The sequence below is a fragment of the Ptychodera flava genome, chromosome 18 (assembly GCF_041260155.1).
Source record: "Ptychodera flava strain L36383 chromosome 18, AS_Pfla_20210202, whole genome shotgun sequence".
In the NCBI taxonomy this organism is placed as follows: Eukaryota; Metazoa; Hemichordata; class Enteropneusta; family Ptychoderidae; genus Ptychodera; species Ptychodera flava.
Window position 1 is genome coordinate 26,326,048 of NC_091945.1, and position 27,965 is coordinate 26,354,012.

The window sequence follows — 27,965 nt, forward strand, 5'->3', positions numbered from 1 at the left end:
CTTGAGTTTAAATTGAAACGCCCGGCAGTACTTGTTTCAGTCCATGAGCAGTCAGAAGCACCGACAGTACACCAAGCCAACGCCGTGCACCGCGAGTAACCAACCACCACTTCGACCAGTCGTAGCGACAATCTAGGTAAGACAACACTCGCTGGCAGTCTACTTTCACTGCAGTTACTTCGCAAAAGCAAAAACCCGTTGCCTTTTTGATTTTCAGAATATTGTTTGTGCTAAATCATAACTGCAAAACTGAAATAGTAGCTTATCGAAGGCAATGCAAACCATTTTAAAAATGACACGATCATTATGAATACTAGTGGATGTTTTGCACTGATTTGAAATTCAGTTTCGACATTTTGGGGGAATAAGTCGCCTGGTCCATGATCATCTTTATTTAGAGCGTCATCTTCCCATCGGCAGCAGCTAGGAATAATCTTTGCAGTCCCCTGCCGGAGCTGTTGCGACTCAAACACCCTGCTGTATGACAGTGGCCAGAGGGTGGTCAACTGACAGCAGTACGGCTTTTCCTTACAACCACGCACACCACATTTGCCTAGCAGTTTTCAAATAAGTTGTCTGAAGTCATATTTTATTCATATTTAAGATTGTTACATACATGCAACTTCTTTTTAAATATATTATTTGATACGATCGCCATTATTTAAATCACTTCTGGCACCCTGGCCAGCATGATTCGATCACGTTATTTCTGTGAATAGTTTCTGTTTAAGAATAGGGAAAGTTATCTTAAAGGTTGGTTTCCATGGGTTACACGTGAAAGACCTTCCTCGGTGATTTTGTTAATAGCACCTACTCGTACGCGTATAATACCTTTTCCTTGACTTGAAATTTTCCTTTTCTTTGTATTCTTATCAAATTATATCGCCTAATACAATCTTTAACATCATCGCCTGGTATCAAAAAACTCGCACGAGGGCAAAATTTAATTTCAGAACGACTGATGTTCCCGATCAGTTATTCATAATCTGTAATCGGCCTTTTGAGTGTCACTGATAAGAGATTGCTGTCTGTCGTTTTGGAACTTGACACATTCACCATCATACAGTCGCCTCTTGTCGCTTCCGAGCCTCGAAAGTAGAGCGGGAAATGTTCGGTAGGATGAACGGCTTCTCAACCCGCCCACAAGGAACAATTTCCATTCGCCCGTTCTCAGCGCCATTATCTTGCACCGAATGAATTGATAGAATTTTACTTCCATGTAATATTCCCTATTAATTATTTCCCAATTAATCTCGTACTTTGTGGAGGAGATTTACGTTAGCTAATGAGATACATGGGCCAGTGGTTTCGTGAGAATCAAATACATTTGTCTTTGTGAGGACGGTAAGCCCATGAAGGCATTCAAATGTTCTTCGTGAGTGCATGAGGGTTGTGGGTATCTATGATTTTGTTTAACGTTACTCCATTTGTTTGAATTTGTTTGTCCCAACATATACAGATGCCCCCTAATGAAATACACTTGACTGTAATCTGTAATGTCGTCGATCAGGGAACGCTCCGTGCTGTGTAATCTTTGCTTGCAATTTACTTTGATTATTTCTAAACCCATCCATTAATTAGTCCGTGCGTTTGCCACTGACTAAACTCGAGGAATGCGTGACAACGAATACATAAGTTTTAGTTTGCTGACCACAATTGTTGCGAATACTTCCTTCCACGGCAAAAGCACTGCTACGTCGGTGGTTAATCAGGCGTATATGAATGAAGATAAGCACGATATTGTAAGCCACCATACTGTAATTGCACACACCTGCCTCCTCCAATGACAATGTGTCGGTGTGTGACTGAGTGTGTCAGAAAACCAACATTGTAGGTCCACTGACCGAGCTGTGGAGCTCCGTGCTCTTCCCTCCATCCCCTGGAGTCATGGTTAAGGTAGAATGCGCCTCGGGGACAGATATTTGGACTCTCAAGTTTTTTACAATTCTTTCCTGATCTACCACTTGTGGGGGCTCATTTTGAAGCCCTTGGAATAAGAAACATTTGCACCATCTAAGTTTTCTGAAAAACGAAAATTGTATTTTTCCCCGAATAGCCTACATGACCAAGGGATGCCGGGCATTTTGAATTCCAAATATCGGTAAATGTTACGTAATTTGCTATTTCCAAACTTTGCACTGTGACCCCTGATTTTTATGATTGATTCCGTAAGAGAATGGCTGAAGGATTCACTGAGCAAAATTTGAGCAAAAGTTAAAGTCTTTCACTTTCGAGGTGCATACTACCTTAACAACTGTCAAAATTGACCTTTCGTCTCATAAAACATCAAACATGGCAGATATTTTTCTTGTGTTTTACCGAGGGATTTTTAGGTTGATTTCAGTTACGTATTATATTGTATAGAAAAAGTGACGCCGCAGAGGAAAAACATTTATTTCAACAGTTGTTTGTTTGTTATCTGACTTTGCTCCACGACACGGAAGCTGCAGGATAGACGTAGCGATAAGCGTAGACGCATACGCATCGAAAATGAAGATAACGCACTTTTGCCGGCTCATATAAATAGCTCAAGGAACTCATTCTCTTTCAATAAAGACTAAAATCACAGAAAAAAAAACAGAGAAGGAAATAACCCTATGTGGGCTGATATTTAAATTTCCAAATGGCAGCTATTCACAGCTTTTTATTGAGTTTATATATTTTACGAAAATTCACATCTTACAAGTTAATTTTCTGAACAGACAAGAGGATGTACCGAAATCAACTATACACCACAAGAACAAAAGAATTGCAAAATTTTTAAGGTTCAAAAATAAGTTTCCTAACCACTCGCTGTTTCAAAATTCAACAAAATGGCAGAACATTTTAGAATGCAAATTAAACCATATTGACTTAGAGCACAATAAAAGTATAGTTACAATGTGATCATGACGGGAATTTATTTTTGAAATAGAAAAAGAAGCATATTTCTGTATGTTCGAATATGTTGAAAAACTCTAATACAGTACATTGCGTTTTTCGTATCTGTTTGTGGCTGAAAGATGATGATGTACATTGTGAGCTTGGAGGGCTTCAAATGGTTGCGCGGGGACGCGTCATTATCCACCACAGGGCATCATTGCAGCGCCATGGTTTATTAGTCTTCTAATGGCCGACCCGGTGGCCTATTAGCCGTCAATGAATTTTAATACCAATCGTATAAGAGTTATTAAGGCCTTCATTACGCTAGCAACCATTACATGTTGCCTTGTAGACCTGCAATCTCGATGACCAATTGTCATGACGGGTATTGTCTGAGAAAATTTGACATGTCTACGCTTGCTGAAATCTCGTCCTTGTTGGTCGAAATTCAGAGTTTTACGAGAGGACAAAAGGCATTGAGGATCAATACAATGAACAGCTAAACCGATAAGGAAAAAATCAGACAGTGCTAACATAAAGAGCGTAAAGAACGATTTTGTTAAGCATAGTAAGCAATGAAGATAGTAATCGACGAACATTATGAATAACACAGTAACTTGATCATTGAGACCAAACATTACATATCATGCAAAAAAAAAATATCAAGTGCAAACAGAAATCAACTTAAAATCTCAACTTCCTCCGTCGGAAGTCTAATAGCGCCACTTGAGACTCCAGAAAATTGTGCCTCTACCGAGTTAATCGCACGCGCTGATTTGTGACACTATGATTGAATTCTCCTCGGCTGAAGGTAAAAGAACCAATCAAATGCCCAAGGATAAACAGGGCTGCAGTATCATTGAACAACGCCACTCAGACATATAAACGATTTACAAATTACAACTTTTGGCATGGCGTTCACTTGACGTGTTAAGTTTTGTATTACCCGGCAATTTCTAACTCTCATCTAGATTAGATGAAATACTCAGAGCCATCATCCGGCCCGGGGGCTTCTTGTATCAAGACAAGTACATTTGCTAAACCTGACCCTTCGCTAATTGTTATTAACGTAGAATGCACCTGAGGGACAGACATTCGGACTTTAAAAGTTTTACTATACTTTTTTGCCTTTTGTGGGGCGGGGCTGTCTCATTTTGAAGCTAATGAAGTAATTAAAGTTTCGCCGGTTTGTTTTTGTGAAAATCGAAAAGTTTCTTTTTCTCGTGGAGTTAACATAGGAATTCTCTCCATCCTCTTCTAAAATCGAGTATAGAAATCGGGCGTCACTGTAGAAACCGGATTAGAGAAAACACATTACCTTAATTGATGTTATCGACTTTTGGAGTACAAAGAGTGGCCGATCGGCCTCTCAAATTTAAGGGAGAACATTTTTTTCAATTTTCCGAAAGCAAGGCGACGAAAACGCTATTTCCTCCACAGATTTCAAAACTTATCCACACAAGTTTTGTAAGATTTTGAGTTTTTCAAAAAACTTTCGCGAGACGCATTCTGCTTGAGAGACTTCACCACTAGTTCAATCTTTCCTAAGGAAACATTGAACCACTCTCTTTCAAAACATAAACTTATGACGCGGTCCTAGAGAAATAAACTTCCAAAAAGTTGCCGATATTTGAAGTTCAAAATGGCCGCCAACCCTCTGTTGACTACATGCCATTTTGGGAAAAATTAAATTTTCACAAAAATAAGGCGGTGGAAACTTCCTTTATTCCAACACCTTGAAAGTGAACCCAGGCAAGCTGTGGACCAGAAAAGTGCGTACTGTAAAAAGTTGGGAGTCGTGAACTTCTGTCCCAAATGCGAACTGTACCATAAGTGGATACATATTTATAACCGAGTTGCGTCACAAGTCACTGAGAATACTGGTGTACGTGAAAAGAATCAAAAGTGATCATAATGTCATAAGTTACCGGTGCTAACCTTTGATGAAAACTATGACGGACACTGGAAAACTGTAATATCTATATGCGGTTGAGATAAAGCTGGGTGACTATTTCCCCAGTGGCCATGGTTAATGTTGGAAAACGATGCTATTTTTACAGCGTTTGCGTCATGATGTCGTCACCGATGATTGATAACACGTTGAGCACTTGAAAGTCTCCGATGGAATGGAAAATTATACTTTCGATTCAAGGAGAAATATTTTACCAAAGCTGTGGTGCTAAGTATGTAGTTCAGTGATTTTTGTGACTGCCATTGTCATCCTCGTCGAGTAAGCTGTTCCGTGAGGCCAATGTCAGGTTGCTTCATAGTTACCCCCACCCCCACCACACAAACACACACACACAAGAATTTTTTCCGGAATGATAACTTCGGTCTAACACGTGTTGTTGTTGCTAGCTACGCGTGGCTTGTCACGTGATTTATCACGTGTGACTTCTTCATTTTAGGGCCTTGAACATTTGAAATGTACATGCTCACCATGTCTGCTTAAAGCCAAGTAGGACAACAGTGAAGACGGTCCCAAGGACAAAATTTCTCGAAGGAACCCCCGTTATCTATATATCTCGCGCTTTCAATTTTTTTTAAAATCTTTTTTATTTTCAAGACTTTTTCATGGAGTACGGATATCGTGTATTTGAAGAGCCTTTATATGCAGTTCGGTCCAAGCATAAACGTCACCTGCTTGATAGCGAAAGTTTACTGTAGCTTATAATAAAGCAGAGGTTCCTAATAGCAGAAAATATTCACACCAAACACTTAAAAAATATGACAACCATTCTGGCTTTCCTTTCACAATGAACGTTCAAGACCCATTGAAGGTAGATCGCGCCTTGGGGACAGATATTCGGCCTATAAACTTTTACAACTCTTTTCTGATATATCACTTGTGGGGGTTCAATTTAAAGCTCTTGGTATAAGAAAACCTTTCATCGCCTTAGTTTTTCGAAATTCGAAAATTGTATTTTTCTCCATAGAGTTGGTACAGGGATGGCGGCCATTTTGAATTTCAAATATCGCAAAATGTGTGGGTAATTTGTTCCGCTAGTCAAAAATTTGCACGATGACCCCTGATTTGTATTCTTGATTTTGTGAGAGAATGGTTGAAAGTGTCATTAAGGTAAGTTTGAGCCAAAGTTTAAGTCTTTCACTTTCGAGGCGCATACTACCTTAAATAATACGAGAAACAACACTCTACTTTACTCTCAGAAAAAGTTAGTTTCTGAAACACTGTAATTTCAAATTGTCATTAGTTGTCCCATCTTTATGTACTTTCTAGTATTTTTGTTCTGACTGCGAACACGTTTCTTGTCCTACTCCAAAAATTACGTCAGAATGCCTGCTTTTAAACTTTTTGATACATCCTGTATTTGAGTGGTGATGTCCAATGTCATTGAGTCAGATCTTAGTCCGACTAGAATTCTTCTGCCAATAATGACACCTATTGCATTCTGCATACAACATATTATGTTTATGCGGGTCTAATACCATGTATCTCAACATACGTCCACTCAGAGACGCAGTAAGTGAGCGCGTTCCACGTTTTCTAGAACTAAAATGACATTATTTTTCAAAAGTGACAGCTGATGTCCTTCCAAATAAAGCAAATAGGGTTAGATGTCAATGGGGGCGAATAGACTGCTGATGTACACAAATCACTTGAAAAGAATGACTGTTGTTCAAGTTCAACGTTTCTTTAATTCATGGTTTCATCGACGATCTCAAGATTGAGTGATGAGCTCTTGAGACAGAGGTGGTGAAGAAGAGTAGCTACCTATCACTCTCACGGAAACAGACATGGACTCGAGCAATTTAAATCGCCTGCATACCGTCTTCCAGGTACATAAATCAAAAACACTTCGAAGAATTAGAACGCGATTGCCAAGAAACGTTGAAGGTTAGCCGACGCATGTGGTTTATATAATGAGGGCAAACTATTAATATCTGAGATGCACAGAATCACTTAACAGATTAACAACATGGATCTCGAGATCTAGTACATGGGATTGGGCAGTGACGTTCGTCAAAGATCTTGCTCTTTTATGAGTTTAAGAACCCAGCCTGTTTTGACTGCTGGCGGGAAGTCTGTCAAAATGCTCTAAAACAAACAACGTCGTCTGGAGAAGGTGATTTTTACCCGTAATGTATGCAATAGCGGTCGACTCATTCGGTGAAATTGATGAAATTCTGTTATCATTACTGGGAGTTAAAAGTTCGCTTTTGACGTTTTAATATTCTAGATATCTGCTAAAAGAGAAATGACATAAACCCGCAGGGGCACTATGCGTTTGTGGCTAATAGGTCTATATCAAGAGTCTGCAACGCAAGCGCTACTTTTTAGGTAGAGCACGTTAACGCAAGCCCCTCTGAGAACTGTAAATGTCGGTGAAACTGGTAGCTATACCTCTGAACGGGGACTTGTTGAGTGAACAGACCAGTTGTAATGATTGTCAGATTTGGGATTCGACAACCGCCGTGACACCTATCGTTTGATTCACATTAAAAGGGTTGAACTGGAGCCGGGAGCTCTGGAATGGTCCTTTTAAAGCTCCATATTTCAAAAGTTGAACGATCGGGAACCCTGCGGGTGGAGTCGATATAAAATGCCTAGCACACCTTCAATTACCGGTTCTTTTGTGGGATCCTTTCTGTCTCGTTCTGAGTCAGCAAGCTGGTTCTTTTACAGCCATGGTTCTGGAGTAAAACGATCTGCCTAGTTGTCTCCGAACATGCCGGATATGTAAGAGGAAAGTAATGTTGGCACACTGAGTGGTTTCAACGTTACCCTGCGGGGACAGGCTAGCAACGTTTGAGATGCAATCATATGCACCGCTGAAGTTAGTTCGTCTTTCAGCTAGTGGCGTGATGTCTGCGTTCCGTTTGGTCTGTTCTCACGTGTACCAGATAAAGCCGCGAATCTTATTTCATGTCCTTGCCATAATCACGGTTTATCTACCAGTAATGTCATAAAATAGGCCAAGGAAAAACTGGCCCATGACATTTTGTGTTCCTCAACCACTTTGGTATGAGACTTCTACAAAAAAAAACAAAACTTTCTTTTCCCTTTTAACTTTATCTGGGTATGGTGGGATTTCACATCGTTGATCTCGGCAGATATACAAAAGATAATTTTCACCAGACAGTAACTTCCATTTAATATTCAATGAGCTAATTATGTTGCGTCCCCCCCCCCCCCCCGGTATGTGAAAGATTAAAATGTGCTGCCGAGACTTGGCGAAAAAGACCAGAAGTCAATACAGTCCTATCTTGCCGTTATGAAAGCGATACAGCTCTCTAATTAGAGAGATAAACAATTGTCCGCAAAACTCTTGATCGTCAGATCAAAAGCCACAATTCCTAATATGGAGAAGTGGGCTTAGGTCCTCGGTGGGTGTCAATTTACAAGGTTAAGAGCGTTTGTTTGGTTTACGTGATAATGTCATGTGAGTTCTCGTTCACATTTCATAATGAGACGCCCTTCGGAGTAACATCGGATTTTCCTAGAACGTACATTTGACATCCCCATCAGAATACCAGCCGCCTATATAATCTGTCGAGTGCTCGAAAACCAAAGCTTATTTCAAAGTCGTGAGAAAATGATAACTTTTGCAGTAGGTAGTTTCGCAGCTGGATCTTTTCTAAGGAACGTCTCGAAGTAGCGATCTGGCAACCATAGGTTGGGATCACGTGACAGAAATACAAAATAGATTAGGAACATTCTCGCTATCCCGCGGTCATGAAATATTTTATTCGGTGACATCAAACATACAATAGCATGGCGCTGGTGTTATGCAAGCAAACTTATTAGACATGTTATCGTTACCAGCAAATAACGCAGAACTTAACCACCGATAGACTAACTACAAGTTACAAATGACACCCATTCATAGATATGGGCCCTAGCCCCCAGTTCATAATGCGATAGAACAATGAATATGTAGACATCATACATGCGTGAACGCATGGAAGACAAACCGTATTTCATCGGCAACACTTGGAAAGCCTAGTAGCCCTATTTGTTCTTTGATGTTAGCATCGCCAGTGGAGCGAAATTTAATTCATCAATCGAGCTGAGCCAGGCAGGCACAGTTGCGCGTACTTGAAACAGTTTGCATTAAAACAGTTCAATCTTACAACCTCTAAGTCTGACTCTGCATGGGCTTGCCTGTCACCACAACTGTGTCGCTAAATGTGTGTTTCCATCTTGGATATTGCATGAAAGATATTGTTTAAATGTTGAGTTCCCTAAATGGCGCTAAAAAGAGAACTCGTCGAAAACACCTTCCACGCTAATGATGGTGTAGCTTTTACACGTTTGCGATTTTTAAATGAAAACTTGGCGGGAAATGGCGTGTTTCGGCCGTTGCAAGTAAATACTTGTGCAGGAGGCCATAATATAAGAAAGCGTCGCTGTTAAATCTGGCGGCGCCGTCTTGTATCTAACATTTGCGATGGTCACTTCTGTGAACAGTCTAGCTGTAAATGAGATAGGGTGATGATGAGCTAGACAATTATATCTAAGCATGCCCATAAATTGCGACTTTAAATGTTGGTTTTGTAGAAGAGGAGTGACGGAAAGCAGTTGCAAAAACCACGGAATGCACGAGAGCATTTCCTATGCTTCCAATGGAGCCTTCTGTCCGAGGAGTTAACCGACGTGTGACCAAAAATCGAAATGTGTGGCATAGCATTTTTACACTGAATCAACCGTGGCACGCAGGCGGGAGAGTCGGAAAAATGCTTTGTACACAAAGTGGGAAAGTCCTTTCTGCAGATTGGGTTATTTACTTGGAGTAATAACAAAGCAGTGCTCTGACGAATGCCACGTGATTACGTTATATATTTCCGAAGCAGTGGGAGTGTTATCTGAACGTGATGAAAAGTAACGACCCTATCCTGTGGTGAAACGCAATCGGTTGCAAACTAACTTCTGGTTGTTTTTCAATGACTCCTTCTGATACATTTCAAAAGCGTCAAATCCGCTCTTCGCGGGATTTTTGTCTCCTTACATCTAACACGTGTTCTGTCTAAATTGACCGACTGAGGACCCTTGGAACAATCAATCACGGGAGTCCCATTAAGAGTGATTGTTCTCTGTATGTCAACAGATAAAGTGACCTGGGTGGGTAGCATTATCCTCTTTACGAAAGCAGTCTTCATATCTTGCTACCAGGAGCCACTTGACAATTTCGGTAACACAGAAACAAATTGCCTCAAATTTGCTGATATTTGACATCCAAAGTGGCCACAATATCTGTGTCAACTCGATGGAGAAATAAAAGTTTAAAGGGACATCAGCTGTAACTGTTGACTAATTTTTTAACTGCTCGGTTTCAATGTATCAACTACAGAATTTTACTATAATCCGATCATCATGACCAATGCCCGGTGTCCTTCTTGCCAACACAGCGTGTATATGTGAAACGACCATTGTTATTGTTGATAGATGTATTCTAGTCCAAAGCTGAATACAAAATTTAAACAATAACAGTGTAGATTATACTCATATAGGGTATATTTATGAGCTAAATATTAGGAATTTCTCCGTGGTTCAGGGATCTAAACCAGAAACTGCAGATGATACACAGAAACAAACAAAATAAAAAATGACCAAAGTTACAGCTAATGGATCTTTAAATTTTCGCAAAATAAGAGTGCGGAACATTTGTATTCACTCAAAGAGCTTCAAATTAAGGCCACACAAGTGGAGGATCAGAATATTACATGTATTGTAAAACGTCGAGAGTCCGAATGTACATCCCTGAGGCGATACTGCCTTACATGATTTTTCACCGAAAGAAGATCGAGTTAATCAATGGAAGTACTTGGCGGGGAGCGCTGGAACGAAAAAAAAATGAACTCTCAACTTTATATTTACACTCATTTGTAGATTCATACCACCTTATGAGAAACCGGGGTATGATGCAGCATGGTTGTGATAACATTTTTTATCACAATTTGAAAGTTTTTCCTCTGTAGTATGAGAGGTTTATCTCTAACATAAGTCTATCTAAAGGCATTACGACCGTCCTAAGTAATATAAATGATCATTAGACGCCAAGTAAGACGTAGCACAATATTTCTCTTCCACGTCAGATAAGGTGGAGTGTGTAGGGTGGAGGAAATGTCTTTGTCTCCCGAGGCGGAAACTTTCGGCTAGTATTTGTTTTACACGCAGTGTTTCCATTCGTGTGAGACGTGGCAAGCTGCATATGATCATTAGGTATCGGCACAGCAAATAACCGACATTTGTGAATTTTGTTGTGGTTTCCAACACCGCAGATGATAGGAGTCTTTTCCCCTTTTGGCGAAGTTGTGCCCTTCCTACAACTAAAATCTCGTAAATTCTCGTAAATTCTCGCGTAGCGTAGGACATCGATCGCAGACAGGAAGCTTTAGCGCTGGTATAAAAGAATTCGTTGGTTTCACCACACTAAGAGAAAAAATTAGAGCTGTGAAGGTCATAGCTTTTAAAATATTTCAGCTCGCTCTCCAAAATAGCAAACTAACGCTAGATACATGAACTGTCGTTCGGTGGCCATATTTTTGAACTTGGAAGTATCTGAACCTACGAAAGACAGAAGGAGCTGTTTACTCGACTTGCATTGACGTCGAATATGTAACAAGCGATGCAAGATGTTTTCTGAACAGCGGCAAACCTCGCCATTTCGAAAATGTTATTTTGGTAACTCCATCTCTCTCACATTTAATCTTGTCTTGTCGAAAATTAAAATCGCTTATTTGCAGCCATAATAGTGACTTTCAATTTCCCCGAAGGATTCCTCCGAGCTGACATTTGAAAGGAAATTAATATTCAAAAATGGAGTTTTATGGTTTCTCCTGGTTTTCTTTCAACTGTGAATTTTAATGAAGTTGTCCTCGGTGTTGGTTTGACAGACTTTTGTGAACTTACCAATGAATGTATATTTAGGGTAAATATGCCTGTAATTTGAAACTGAGGAAAATTAATTAAACGCGGGAATCGAGTGCCCCGTGCCGCAATAACTTTGACCGTGACTTGTGTTTGAAAGGGGTAATGAAGTGAGGTTGCCTTGTATGTGATTTTACAAACCCATTAAATCTGCATATATCCTAAAGCAGTGCTCTGAATGCCTCTGTTTCCATCAAAGATTTAGATTGAGATGCCCCTGTGTGATTCATCATGATACATTGTGCTGTTGAGACCGAGTTTGGGGGCTGCGCATGAGCGCAGTAATACGAATGTTGAAGAAACTAGACAAAAGATGACATATGAATTGTAATTAGTAATATCCGATTTTTTTCAAAATCATTCAAGATCAGCTTTCTCGGTCTATGCAACAACCATAAATGGTTTTACGCCATTGTACCATCTTCACAACAAATGCACCGATCATTTTAATCAGCAAGAGGCGCCTATATTGAAAGAAAAATACCATTTATATGATCTACCTTGTGATAGATTAGTAAAAAGATAATCCTAAGCATAATGCGTAATTGTAAATTATAATTACGCATTAATATGGATTTGCATGATCATGGTCTTGTGCGAATCGGTATGGCATCTCAATTGATCATCATATAGAATAGAGAATAAATACAAAAGACAAGGAAGGGAACATGTTATCTGAATATTTGACATTTTATTGGTGGGTTTTTGGTCTTTTTTCAGAAAAGAAGATGGAAGCTAAAATTGTCAGTTTTTGTGTAGTCATCGTGGTGCTTTTGCTCTCGTCATCCGGCAGAACAGAAGGTTCCAACACATTTCTAAGATGGGGAAAACGTAAGTATTTCTTGTCAAAAATAACGCTTCTGATATTTATGGCTATCAGGTAGCTTTTTTCCCTTTTTTGTCCAAAGTTATATATTGGCAAGAAGATAGAATTGTGATCAGAAAACACTAATTTGCCCTGGCAGTTAAATGGCAAAAGACTGATAAGGACGATAATGTTTCCGCGGGAAATTGTTAGATTTGTTTTATCGCGTGACAATTTCTTGTCAAAGTTATTATGACAGGGATATTGATATCGGCTTTACAGATACATTGTTACGATAAGCCCTGCTTTGTTTCACGTAATAGCATTGGAATTTGCCATAACAGATACAAGTTGAAAGTAAGCCATCCTTTGAGCACTTAAAACAAAGATAATAGATACAGATTGGGCAGCTCGCTGGCAGCGAGGAAATGCAGGATTGCCATGCAGTGCTTCTTCCAGAATCAGATGATGACCTTTCGCTTTCAAAAAAGCAGGAAGATGATTTTCACTACCGTAAAAGGGCTGTTCCTTGCGCAGTTCAGCAATCCATTCGCGGGAAATCAAAGGCCGGTGCTAGAATTGAAGAGGATATTCAAAATGCATTTCAGCAGATGGCTGTTGAGAATCAAAGTCACTCCGTGTCATACTATATATTTCAATGACGGCAGCCACGGCGTTATTCTTTATAAGATCTTTGTCACTATTGTCATAATATGTGTATGTCTTATCAAAGGCTAGATACGCTTTAATACATTTGACAGCTTGCTATTTCAAACTGAATTGTCATGTCGTCTTTTCGATGATAAAACAACATACAGCGCGTCAGGTACGACGTTTTTCGAAAGCATATCATTGTCATTGTGCTTCCCTTACTGAAATAGCAAAGCAATAGAACAATGCAGACATCCGGGCTTTTTCTCGTATTAATGCCTGGAATTGGTGACACAAATCTTTTCCTCTGGACTTTCAAAGTTGTACCACAAGTACTAACTTTAAAGTATAAACACCACAAAAAGTAACAGGTATCATCGAAATAACTGAAATTCAAAAGCTTGGTAGATAGATGCTGTATATAGGCCACGGACATGAAAAAAAGTTAGACAGAGTAAAACGTTGGAATAATTGTTGCTTCATATCTCACAGACTTTCAACAAAACTAATGCAATGATACTTTGATTTGTATCTCTTGCCGCTTCATTAGACTTGTGTTTTTTTAATCTCGTTAAAAGTCGACATGTTCATAAGAGACGTTCATTGTCATGGTATTTCCCCTTTAAAACATCTTCAAAGATGTATTCTTAGTAACAATGATCATCAGATGACGCGCCTGGTTGCAGCCAACGTGAGGATGACGTCACGTCATAGAATGTCAAGACCACAATAAGCGGATGGGCACTTGGCTTTCACTGATCATTCGAACTGAAAATCATCATTTGATTCTCGTGAAACAAAATAGACACGGTAAAGTGCGTATACCGCCCTAGTTTTCCGAATCTTTTAGCTCACACTTAAGAAAAGGTAATTGATCAGATTCCATGTTATGAAATTAATACACAACTCATTGTCATTTTAATTAATTTTCCAGTTTAACACGATCAGTATCCACTATTCAAAGGCAAGGGATTAGACCTCCATGCTACGTAATTAAAATATATCTCATTTTGATTTTATTAATTTTCCAGGTTGATGATAATCGACTTGTAAACTCATAATAATAATAGGCACAACTGAAGAAACAACGGCCTTACACTTACCCCTCCCCCCAAACAAAAACGAAACAAAACAATCCAATGCTTATCTGGGTGCCTCCCACATAAATAAAGGGTATTACCGTTAGTTGGGATACGTCTTTGGATCTTCCTCAGGTTCCTCTGTTTCCTACGTCATTTCTTGCAAGTTAAATTTAAAATGATCTCACAATAGCAGGAAAACTAACGCAAATAGTTTACTTTTTCCATCTAGGTACAGAAACAACGCAACAAGAATCTCTCTGTGAGTCGCCGAGAGAAATGACGATCCACATATTCGGAGACGAAGAAATTCTCTGTCGTAAAATTCAAACTGGTGGCATTTACAAGTGCGAAAGGTGAGGGACATTCTGTGTTCTCTCTATATATCTTTCTCCCCCCCTCTCTCTCTCTCTCTCTCTCTCTCTCTCTCTCTCTCTCTCTCTCTCTCTCTCTCTCTCTCTCTCTCTCTGACATCTGTTATAGACGTATGTGTTGTTAATCGATGATATCATGTGATAAAAACGTTCGGATGAAGGTCTTTAACCAACTCAAGAGAGAGTTTATTTCGTGTGATATTAATACTGTTGTTAAGATCATCGGTTACTAACGAGCTTTGCTAAGATACTGAAGCCCTATAAGTGTTATTAATTAAGTGCAAACAATTTAATGTTTGCTTATGACGGTGACATGTCAATCAAGAAGAATAATAGAATGTCTGAAATTCATTAAGGTGCATGAGCATCGCAGCATAAACAACGAAAATGAAATAAGGGATGATACAAGTTACCTTCTAGCTAATTTACCTTACATCCATTAAAAGGCATCGGTTGCATTCAATAGTTTCTGTACAGCCTTAACCCTTTGAGCGCCAAAGTCAATATTTGTCGCCTTTACAAAATATAGCCCAGTCAAATATTTTCAGATTTTTGCCAAAATTTTGATAAAAAACAGTAGCCATTGAAACGTGATGTCTACATGCTCCAAAATTATCGAAACAAATACAGAAAAATTCATAAAAATTGGCAAAATGTTGCACTAAATTTTGGTGAGGAAAAATTACTGCACTCAAAGGGTTAAACAACAGATGATTGGGACAAGTAGAAAGTAAATGAAAGCTATCACAATGAAAGACTTGAGGTTTCACTGAACGGTCACATGCCCAAACAACATCATTACTCTAATACATTTCCCCTGGCCATTTACGAAGACATAGTACGGTGAAGCGTTATGGGGGTGTCGATTGGCAAAACTAATCTTCTTCATCCGTCATTTTTCGGTTTTATTCAAACATGAGTTTGCCGTAAATCCTTGTAAAGGTCTTACAAGTACACTATTTTCACACGCAAGCATGAGACTCGTAGATCTTTAAGGAGATTGTTCTCTCTAACTCTCTAATTTGCATCGCTACATAAGTATTTCCTGTTAATCCAGGGGATGGATGATTACCTTGTGATTATGATATTAAACATAAAAGCTACATATATTAAGATATATCTACCTCTACTTGGTTTTTGACTGATTAGTTTGAAATGAAAGAGAAATCAATTTCAAAATTGAATATTACGGTTGATGCAGCGCTCGTGTGCACGTGCGATATGGATTTCTGAGCTATATCCCTAAAATCCAAGAATAGTCACTTTCCTCCACTTTTACCATACGGGTATCGTTTATACAAAAACAGTTTATAAGGTCGCCTGATGCCTCATTTACAGTACACGCAGCTCATGGCTGCAAGTGTACAAATACGCCCCATCACCGTTGTACTAAAGGGAACTCCTCGTCGCAAAACATCAAACATGTTTGCACTGCTGTTTTGTTATTTATGTTTGTTTTGCTGACTTTTCAAATTATGTCAAACAATGTATGCTCTGCATTTACCGTCTCATGTTGATCCAACGGATATTGAAACAAAATATATCATGTCGCGCTTCACGCTCTGCATCAACAGCAACCCTGTAGAGTACAACGGTTTCCAATGGTCCACTTCCGATTTCCTTCGGCTATATTGCGCATGACTATGAAATGGAATACTGGATAAAAATGTAGAATATCTGAATCCTTACTGTGAAGGACAGATCTTCGTAATCAGTCGTGATATCCTTTTCTCGTGTATATATATATATATATATATATATATATATATATATATATATATATATATATATATATATATGTGTGTGTATATATATATATATATATACATTGTCGGCTGGGGTTATTTTTCATCACATACTATAATGTTCTCTTTTATCTAAAGCTACACTTCATACCATTTGCATGTTAAGGTTGACACCACAGCTGACTGAAAAATGGTTAGATCGTGAGCAACTGACTTGTTTGTTGTACGATGGAAGCCTGCGACCATTTTATATGTCCCACTCAGTTACAGTATTTCTCCGTAGACTGAGATAGTCTTGTTCTTCCTTGAGAACGCCTTTGACTTTCGGTCTGTTCCGGAAACCAGAATGAACGAACCACTGCGATGCTGGTCTTTCTTATGACAGTGACTGGTATAGAAAAACAGCACAAAAACAACAAAATTTACAGGCAATTAAGAGAATCATTTTCGATTAAGAAACTGGACACAATAAACAACGGAATCAACAGTAAACAGTAGGCTGCCACTCCACCAGAGGGTACCCTGGCACTTGGACATGCACCAAAAACTATTGCATAATTGTTATAATTACTCTTTTGTGATGCAAGGATGTAAAGAATTCTGAACTTGACAGTGGCAGTTCGAGATCAGTGACTGTAGTGGACCCAATGAAGAAGAAGGGTTTAGTCCCTTCGAAATATCTGGCATATATAAGCTCAGAGTGGAACATTGATATATCCTAGTACATTATTGACGTTTGAGACCTTGGCTTTATAATGTTTTGTCCTGAAAATTTGGACATTTTACAAAACAATATAAATACAACAAAATGAACATTTCGACAAGTCTCGTATCATTTAAATCAAATGCTAAAATTTGATAATTTGAATATAAACAATAAATGACATTTTAATAATAGAAGCTTGCATCTTTGGTAACGTGACAACGCTCTTATTGAGGTGAAGTGACCAAAAACAGAATCTAAACTATCTTGTGAAACACGGACCGTCTGCTATTGACAGTGACCATATGACCAATTGTGTAAAATGACAGTACATCCTGTGGTATACTTTTCTTTGACAGCTTGACTCCAGTTGAAAAGACTACATCCCCACACAATGTAGATCATAACGTTGAAAAGTATTCCTATACTTTGCAGTTACGACTGACAACAGACGTATTCTTAAAACGACAAGGAAAACACTCTCCGTGTTTTCGGAGCATCACAGTAAACAAGCAGACATGGGATGCACGCATATTTCAACGTTCCAGAAATACTGGACAGAAATCCCGTATAATCCGCTTCACGCTCAACGGGTGCTTGCTGACTTCAATCGCATGACATGATAACCATGTCGTGAGATCATTAACTGAAAGATACCACCTCTCATTTGCCGATCGCCAATATCTGGTTGCCTGAGAAGAGCAACACTGTTATAGGTGACTGACTATGCCACAGGTAGTCAAAGCAAAGACGATCAGTGGGGAGTCGGATGCTAATTGACAGAATCTGCTTGCTGTCTTACCCACACATTCTTTCACCGTTCTACATTTCACTTGCTTATATCGGATGGTGCTATCGATGATGGAGATACGATGGTTTTCACAATGAACAAGATTCAAGTCTCTAACTGTGTTAGTCATCAAGTGACTTGCTTCTCAACAATCACGCACGCCACTCACAGTCCACCTCTTATGTTGTCATTAGAACACCTGTTTGCTGCTGTCTCGTTTCCTTGCTGACTCACTTGTATATACTTGCATTCTTAGTTACTGACTGACGGACTGACTGACGTACTGACTGACTTACTGACTTACTTACTTACTTACTTACTTACTTACTTACTTACTTACTTACTTACTTACTTACTTACTTACTTACTTACTTACTTATTTACTTACTTAGTAGATTATTTATGACTTACAAAATACTTTTATACTTAATGACTGAGTGGCTGAATGTGAATGACTGACTCACTCAAGAACTCACGAACTCGTTCATTTATTCATTCACTCACTCACTCGCCTGGTCAATTCATGGAGCAATCGTTTGCTCCATCTCAGCTCGATGCCCTTGGGTGCATACCACAACAGAACCGCAGAGCGTGAGAGTGCAAGCACGCCGTACCCGGAGTATTTGCACAACACGGTGTATTCTGCTGCCGTCCCCGAGCGAGTATTTGATGACACTAGTTGTTTACAAACAGAAATAGTTCCGGTTAGTGCTCATAAACATTAGTTTATAGCATAATGTTTTGATATTTGCACCGCTGTGCAACTACGATAGGCACGCGCGCTCTCCGATGCAAGTAAACTTTGGTACATATATGACTTTTCACATCACGGATATTCACAATGAAACCAGAACTTACGGGAAACACCTTAATATATATATATATATTCATTCACTGTTGAACTGGAAAGATTGCCCGATTATTTATGTAAAATGTTATAGAAGGAGCTTTGCAAAAACGCCAAACAGGTCTCGGAGTCGTACAGAAGTCTTATAAATATACGGAAACAGCAAAAACGACTGCTGCCGTGACTTTACTTGATTACAGTTACTGACAACAAATTTGCACAGCCTTGCGTAAGGGTTTGTAATAGATAGCTCCTGTACAAATTCAGTGGTTTAATGATTTAACTAACTTTCAAATAAGGTTTAACTAATGCCACATTGTCCTGATATTGGTACAGGAAGACCTACCTACACTTATCTGCCCTTCTGTTACCTACCTACCCACCTACCTACCTACCTACCTACCATGCGTGCGTGCGTACATACATACATACATACATACATACATACATACATACATACATACATACATACATACATACATACATACATACATACATACATACATACATACATACATACATACATACATACATACATACATACATACATACATACATACATACATACATACATACATACATACATACATACATGCATACATGCATACATACATACATACATACATACATACATACATACATAGCACTTCTGTATCTTTGCATCTTCGTGCATAAATTTGTGTTTATCCATTTGCACAAATGGATAGACAATTAGCCATTTCGTCTGTTTTCAAAGTGTGTGATTGCAAACGACACACAAATGACAAAGGAACAATACAGCCGATGTTACCAAAATTAAACCTGAAGGGTTCGCGGACCTCGAAGGAAATCATTACGATGATATATGCTCTAACTTCCAATCGTATCATAAACGCATGTATTTTGTCTAATGATCGAAGATATCTACGTCACTTTATCACACGTTGATAAAGATCGTCCACATTGTGCGTGCAGTATTGTCCATATGTATGTCACATTCACATGTTTTTACCTTTAATCAGAGTAAACACGATTCATTCAGCTTTCGTTTGGCTGACTGTTAGCGCGGGCGAATTTACAAAACAAAACAGCGCTATGAATTGATTTGGTCTCATACTAACGCTGAGTTGGATATTGCAGACTCTAACGTGAGAAGCCCAGTGATCAATTTACCAGCACAATAGGACTCCCCAGCGAAGTATTCAAATGCCCTTTACAAAACAATATGAGAGGATCGCCAGGATTTCAGAATACTCTATTAATCAAATGGAATTGCCCGCGTCGATCAAATTGCCATGAAAAGACCGCGACCCTAGTTCGCTTTTCCAGATGAAAATCTATCCAATTAACAGGCAGACCAAGGCCGCTGTGTATTAAATGCATTGGGACAAACTCCTCCAATGTTGCAGCTTTTCGAATTCACCTCTTCGTTTAATGCAATAAGACCTGTTTCTTAGAAGGGAATGAATAATCCAACAGGAATGTACTTGTAAAACGCTGTAAGCTAAAGTAAATTTTCTCTTACAGGTGGGCGGTGGATGTACTGCAATTGCAATAAATTTTCTTCAGAATGTCGAGCAAGTTTGACGAAAGTCCATTTTTTTCGGAAACGAGAAATATACCCGTGTCACAAATTGAGAATTATTCCCTATATTATTCAGTAGGTTCCGAGGATGATGATGCTTTAGACAGCTATATTGCATATTTTCAAACCGCCATTAATTTGATAAAAGACGTTTCTCGGGGAAGCTTTCCAAACATTCGAATTTGTACGATACCCTTGCGATCTGTTTCTTCATTTTAAAGTCGATAGAGTAAAAAAAATAATCCTTTTTTTGTGGAAATCGAAAACTTTATTTTTCCCATAGAATTGAGGCAGGGCGTTTTAAATTTAGAGTGACTGTAAATGTAGGGTACTTTGCTTCTTAAGGTAGAACGCGCCTTGGGGACAGATATTCGGACTCTCAAACTTTTACCATTCTTTTCTGATATACCACTTGTGAGGGTTCATTTTAAAGCTCTTGGTGCGAGAAAACTTTTCACTGGCTTAGTTTTTCGAAATTCGATAATTTTATTTTTCTCCATAGAGTTAACACAGGATGGCGGCCATTTTGAATTTCAAATATCACTAAATCTTGGGTTATTTGTTTCTCTCGTACTAAAATTTGCACGGTGACCCCCGATTTTTATTCTTGATTTTGAAAGAGAATGGTTGAAAGTTTCATATAGGAAATTTTGAGCAAAAGTTTAAGTCGTTCACTTTCGAGGCGCATACTACCTTAAATCAAAAACTTTGCACAATGACAACTGATTTTAATTTTGATTATAGAGGCGAATGGATGAAAGTTTCTTAGGGAAAGGGTGATTAAAAAGTTTAAAACTTCCTGTTTTAATGCGCTTATTAACTTAATATGAAGAATTGCTCGCTTTTTAGAAGTAGAAAGTGGGATATTGCCGGATACATCATGATTAACGTAAATTATGTGGAATGAATATCAGTGCGTGAAATCTATAGGGCGCGTACGTTTTCATCCTGTCCATCTAATACAAAGAGGTCGACATTGTTTCGTGCACACCATAGTAGAAGCGTTAGTCTTCCAAAGTCACTGATATCTGTTCAATGATATTTCGAACTGCGGCGTAACTTCGACACTAAATACTCGCTCACCGTCTGACGTCTGGAGGATCCGGTGACGGACAACGTGCCTGGTTCTACATTACGTGCTCACAGGTACTCGCGATAAGGACGGCCAACTCTACACAGTTGACGTTGATGGAGGACCGGCAGTTGCTAATGTCGAAAAACAAACATTCGAGTGAATTGGTTACACTTCAGCGACAGTAAAAGCCAATCCCCGCTGGCAAATTACAACAACGCCGCTTAGTGGTATTTACAAGCTGCAAGACGTCGTAAAAAAGAATTGTAGCCCTTTGATGTAAGGAGACGATATAAAAGGGTAAAATGTTTATACCTCTTTAAATACCATCATTACACATCGGACCATTCACAACATGACGCAGAACTGTGCTTTACGTTTCTCTTTCAGAACACCCACGGCTTTAAGTCAGCAATAATTTTTTACTTTACTTTTTTGGTTCGGACAGTCTTCGGGGAGAACAGTTCGCAGACTGGCAATGCATGTTGCTCTTTTGTAGTATCCATCGACCAGACATCATATTGAGCACATTATTATGCTCGGCAGATCTCCTACTTTTTGGAGCATCGACATTTCCCAATCAGTTTGATAATTAAATGAACTCTTGCAGTACAAACGTTATGGAATTTAAAGATTTACACTGGGTGATGTCGATGCCATTAAGACAGATAAAAAATGCACAAGAATATCTTACACAACCTAAAAACTCCGAACAATTAGGTCAAGATAGAACGTCAAAATCAAAATAAATTTAACGGATAATTGGGATTTTTACGCAACAATGTTTCGACTGTTTCATGGCCTGGGTGTTGTTCAACTATTTATATTTTGAATTTCCTGCTCGTGCATGAGTATCGGTCACTTGAAAGATTTTCCTGCTCATTAAAAGTTAAATATAATTCCTTCAAGTTCCATATATACATTCTTATACAACGATTCGGAAACTTGTGTTTCTTTTACATACATGTACGTATGGACCGATTCAATATTGATGGAATTTAAATTGAACGGTGACCATTGCAGGAAACGGAATACGAAACTGGAAAACATATTCAATGGAATTTATCAAAATGGTAAATACGAAGTTCTACCTGCGGCGTGGCGCTTTCTATTTGCAAGTTATTTTCTCCTTTATTCATTTTGATCAACTTTGACATTATTTTGCGACTTTCAAGTTTTAAATCTATAGTTCAAAGTGGTCGTTTAACAGTTACGGAGCAGCCCCGTCGTACGCCTTGATATCCAAAAATTGTGTATAAATCATCATCGTAGTTGTCGTCACAAACTCCTCCACCGTCACTATCATAGCGGTCACTGCTATTATCATACCGTTGTCACTGTTAGCAATGTTTTTCATTATGAGATTGACAGACGAAGAAGCTCGTACACTCTTTCCAAATCAACGATAGCATAGAGAGCATCTGTAATGAGGGTAAATTGTGTCAATTTTGTTCATACCTCACACGGGGTAAATTACACAAATGAGCCAAATTAACCAACTCCTTTGAAAGCATTTGTTTCCTGTTCTGTGCGTAGTCAACTATCTCGTATTCAACTCCATGGAGAGAACTGGGTTTGACCTACCTATTAGCCACACAGCTGATCCCCCTCCCCAAACAATGGAACCTCCGAAGGTAAATGTGGTATGTTTTTACCTGCTCTTTGACCGAGTAAGTGCGCCAAAAGATAGACGTGATATTGCAGCCAACCGATACGTGGTTCTTTATCATTTGGTTTTGAGATAAAAATAATCATTACAAATCGCGACTGTGCAAGTTCTGTTATGACGCAAAACGCAAAAGAAATATTTGTCGATGCACGCCACTTCAATCCAATATCTAGCACTCTGGAGTTTAAATTCCTCTTTAAGTTCAGTATCCATCACAAGCTACGAGCCAATTTTACGGTAAATACCTGATCAAGCAATCGTTCAAAAATTGCCTCGTTTAAAACGCCGATCGCTCTGCCCCCTGCCATCCGAATTGAGACTATAATACGGCACCTGTATTTTACCGTGCCAGTCTCGCAGTAGTCGACGCCACAGATCAGATGGGCAGACGCTGATTTCTCTGTCTAGAGTCACATAGGAATGATAGTTGATCCCCAGGGCTGATCAACTTCCTCGAACTTCCTCCGTGTGCAATTTCATAAATGGTAGCCTATTATTTTCAATCATTAATCCCGACACCCCCCGGTGTTGATGTCAAGGGCTTTTTAATTCAGTTCATAATGAGACATTTGTAACTCGGGAGTATTCAAGAAATGACATCCACAACTATGAGTCAGTATAAACTTCTTTCTCGCTCAAACCGGAGACTCTACACTCAACAGGTAGTTCCATACTAATCCGAGCCTTCTCAAATAACACAACCTGACTCACTCCTTCGACTTATTCCTACAGAAGTACATGAAGGGTGAATAAATAGACATTAAAACGCCCTCTGTAGTGGCCACTTGAAAGAATTTCGCAGTAATATTGTAACCTAAAGTGTTAATATCCGTCCTTTTGTTTTCCTCTCGTACAAATAGGATGAGTTCACACGAATTTCAACAAAATTGTCACCAAATCATTTTTTGTACCTATCGCAATCAAGAGAGCTTTACAAAATCATTGGATGGCCGTAGCTGAGAGCCGTTTGGATTTACACACTGCTCAACAAACGAGTCCTTCTTGTTTTGCAAATATTATGATGATTAAGCGATGTAAAATACCCAGTAACGAATGTGTCGATGTCCAGACTCAATGAAATTTTTGAAGCTTAGGAGTATGTAATAAAATGTTCCAAGTGCCGCCTTCTCATGAACACACCAGTACTTGCCTTACGCGTCGGTTCCGCTTAGCAAATCGACGTATATGGCGTGTAATCCATGCCAAAATTAACACCTTACATTTTGAGCCAACCTACATGCAACTCTCACGAAGGTACATGCAACTCTCACGAAACTGCATGCGATTCACAAAGCTACACGCAACTCTCGCGAACGTGCATGCAACTCACGAGGCTACATGCAACTCACGAAGCTACATGCAACTCACGAACTTGCATTTTGAGCCAACCTACATGCAACTCTCACGAAGCTGCATGCGACTCACCAAGCTACATGCAACTCTCACGAACGTGCATGCAACTCACCAAGCTACATGCAACTCTAACGAACGTGCATGCAACTCACGAACTTGCATGCAACTCACGAAGCTACATGCAACTCGCGAACCTGCATGCAACTCTCACGAAACTCAATGCAACTGGTGAAATGCATTCGCTTTGCGCCGCGACTCGTTTGAATCAGACTCCCTAGATTACCTTTGAAGCTCAACTCATTTGATGACTCTGCATTCGTCTTGCTTTTTGAGCTGACCGCATTCGTGTCGGGGGATAATCCATGTTTTTTTTTGGGGGGGGGGCTTGGTTGGGGTGAACCATTTTTGAAAGGAGCCCACAGCATGGTATTTTTTTTTCAGATCCGCCTCAATAGGTTTTTTTAGGGCTGCCACTACCTATAATTGCCATACGTACATGATAAAGGTATGTGCCAAAAGCCCCCATAAAAGGGAAACCTAAGTTTAGCGAATTTCATCATTTATCCCTTCTGATAGAACCCTTGAATAAAAAAACAGGCGGTAAACAAAATTATGAAAAGCCTCCGCTGGACAAATAATTGTGAACGACCTCCCAGAAAGTAATTATAAAATCTGAAGCTGTCGGTGATGTTGGAATCTCCAGGAATCACTCATCATAGTGTACATAGGTAACCATCCTTTACGGCAATCTGCACATTGCAAATGTTCAGTGTTTTTGTAAATTGTTCTCTTACATTAATTCGATTGTAAAGGATATATCCTTGGGCCATTTCCTGTCGACTTTTATGATTTCAATTTGTTTTGTCTACGTCTGACAAGGCGATTGTAAGGACTACGTATTTAGCAGGCTAATACTCGACCCGTAAAACATCGCCAGCTGTACGCATACGCTGTGTGAAGTTGCCCCCATTTTCCTTATTGAATAGTCACGGAAGTGAATAGCGCAGAGAACAAACAGTAGAGAGAAATTTGAAACGGTGCGGAGAATTGTCTCCCAGCAGGGAGATTTAAAACAGCCTGCGGAGAAATTTTAAACAGTAGAGAGAAATTTTAAAAGGCACCAAGATTTTCAAACAGCGCGGAGATTTTTACACAGTGCGGAGAGTTTTCAACAGCGCCGAGATTTTTACACACCGCCACGATTTATTTTACACAGCGGAGATTTTTTAAGAGCACCGAGATTTTTACACAGCGCGGAGAATTTCCATGAGCGCAGAGATAAATTCACACAGCACGGAGATTTTTACGCTGCGCAGACAATTGTTGTTTTCGTCCATGGTAATCGAGTGACACGATGACATCGTACAAACGAGGCAATGCGACGGGCAACTCAAGTCACTTGTTGCACTGCATATACTATATGTCGGGTCATTTTTTTCAGATCCCCTGGCTCACTGGCAGAACACATCTGAATACGTCATATGACGTTGGTATGACGCGTTGTGACGTCTCATAAGCTTCCGTGTTGTCGGAGCAAAGTTAGTCACTTTAATGATGGGTTGGTTTATTGTAAACCACATTGTGGCACAGTCTACTTGAAGTAAAATGAGAGTCAAATAAAATACGATAGAACCTCATTCACACACGTTAACCGACATAGTGTACTCCAATTCACGTATGGTTTTCTCAACCCAGAAGTGCCTTTATTAAATCGAAGGCAGCATGCAGCAGACCCTATTTAAAATTGGTTTACCCCAACAAAGTCCCCCCTTCACACGGACTGTCCCCCGACACGAATGCGTTCAGCTCAAAAACGAGCTTCAAGCAAAATGAGTTGAGCTTCAAAGGTAATCTAGGGAGTCCGATTCAAATAAGTCGCAGCGCAAAGCGAATGCATTTCAAGAGAGTTGCATGAGGTTCGAGCGAGTTGCATGCAGGTTCGCGAGTTGCATGTAGCTTCGTGAGTTGCATGCAAGTTCGTGAGTTGCATGCACGTTCGTTAGAGTTGCATGTAGCTTGGTGAGTTGCATGCACGTTCGTGAGAGTTGCATGTAGCTTGGTGAGTCGCATGCAGCTTCGTGAGAGTTGCATGTAGTTGGCTCAAAATGCAAGTTCGTGAGTTGCATGTAGCTTCGTGAGTTGCATGTAGCCTCGTGAGTTGCATGCACGTTCGCGAGAGTTGCGTGTAGCTTTGTGAATCGCATGCAGTTTCGTGAGAGTTGCATGTACCTTCGTGAGAGTTGCATGTAGGTTGGCTCAAATGTAAGGTGTTAATTTTGGCATGGATTACACGCCATACGACGTACACACTCCCGGTTCCATCGACTATGTACATTTCAATCACCGCATACTGCGTACTGTGTAATTTCCTTCTATTTTCTCAATCCACTGAGCTGCTTTCTCATTCGATGAGACGGGTGAGCTGTCGACATTCAATAACGTAAAGTCTGCTTATTTAAACACATAACTCAGTTGAAAACGTGAAATTTGTGGAGGTCATCATAAGGAGATCACAATTTCAGATTGTTTGAGCTTGTTAATGCAGAAGCATTACGTTCCTGGGTGTCGTGACCAAATGCTTGTCCAACAATTGCATATTATTGGGAGTCCTATACTGACATAATTTTTATTTCATTCTTCCTCAGCCGCAAGAATGACAAGTATTGCGACTAAAACAACCATCTAACGGCGTCCGATGTACACGAAGCAGCCACGGTTTCGCGGACCTCGACGGTTCTACTTCCACCTTCGCTGTGACATCGAGGAAACAGCAAGACGCCATGAAGACACCACACTTTTCTTTTATACTCCCTTGTATCACAAAAAAACAACCAAAAACGCATCGAAAGAGCAAAACCTGTTTTCCTTCTAAGAGAGAACTGAACCTAACAACTTTTCTTGGAGTCAAACTGATTTTTTTAGATGTAGTTATGATGCACGTTCACGGCAGAATCTCGCCGTGTGTCACGTGACTTGCCTCCGCTGTCTTTCATCGCTATGACAACCGCTTATAAAAAAAGTAGACGTAGATCGCCATGTTTTTTCTCTTTGCTTCTCCCGGTGCCGATATAATGGGTACGCTGTAGTATTGAGTGACGAGGGGAATTCATTTTGAAACCTTGCTCCTCAACTCTCATTTTATGGGCAATACAGAACATTTCAGTATAAGTTTTCGCACCATAACAGCTCACTTCTTTGAGAAAATAACGCAATTATTTTACCTATTTTCCTCCACTTTCCTTCTTACCGCTTAAGTCCTTCCTTATGGGTAAAAATAAACCAGATGCAAGAAAGATTTCTTTATTTCTGTAAAGTTTCAGTCCAATGCGTGGTGTTATTTATTGTGAGTGTGTGGTGCGTGATGCTCCGAGGGCGATACAGTGCACGTGGCATTCAGCAGTCAAGGAGGGTACTCACCGTACTGCTATAGGAAGCCAACATAATACCTAAATAGCTCTGGGTTTGAGAGAGGCCGTGTCATTCAACGGAAAGATGTGGCAAGTCACTATTACGGATCATGTCCGCCCTCTGGAAGGCAGCGGACCACGACTTTAGTTCTTG

The 27,965-nt window shown here is 39.6% G+C and overlaps 1 long non-coding RNA gene across 1 annotated transcript; it reads left to right on the top strand.

Annotated features, from left to right (window-relative positions):
* On the top strand, positions 1-27,723 carry LOC139117842 (uncharacterized). The gene is made up of 4 exons (XR_011548599.1): positions 1-136; positions 12,473-12,583; positions 14,520-14,643; positions 27,050-27,723. It is a non-coding gene; the product is annotated as an uncharacterized lncRNA (long non-coding RNA).
* The last annotated feature ends 242 nt before the right edge of the window (positions 27,724-27,965 follow it).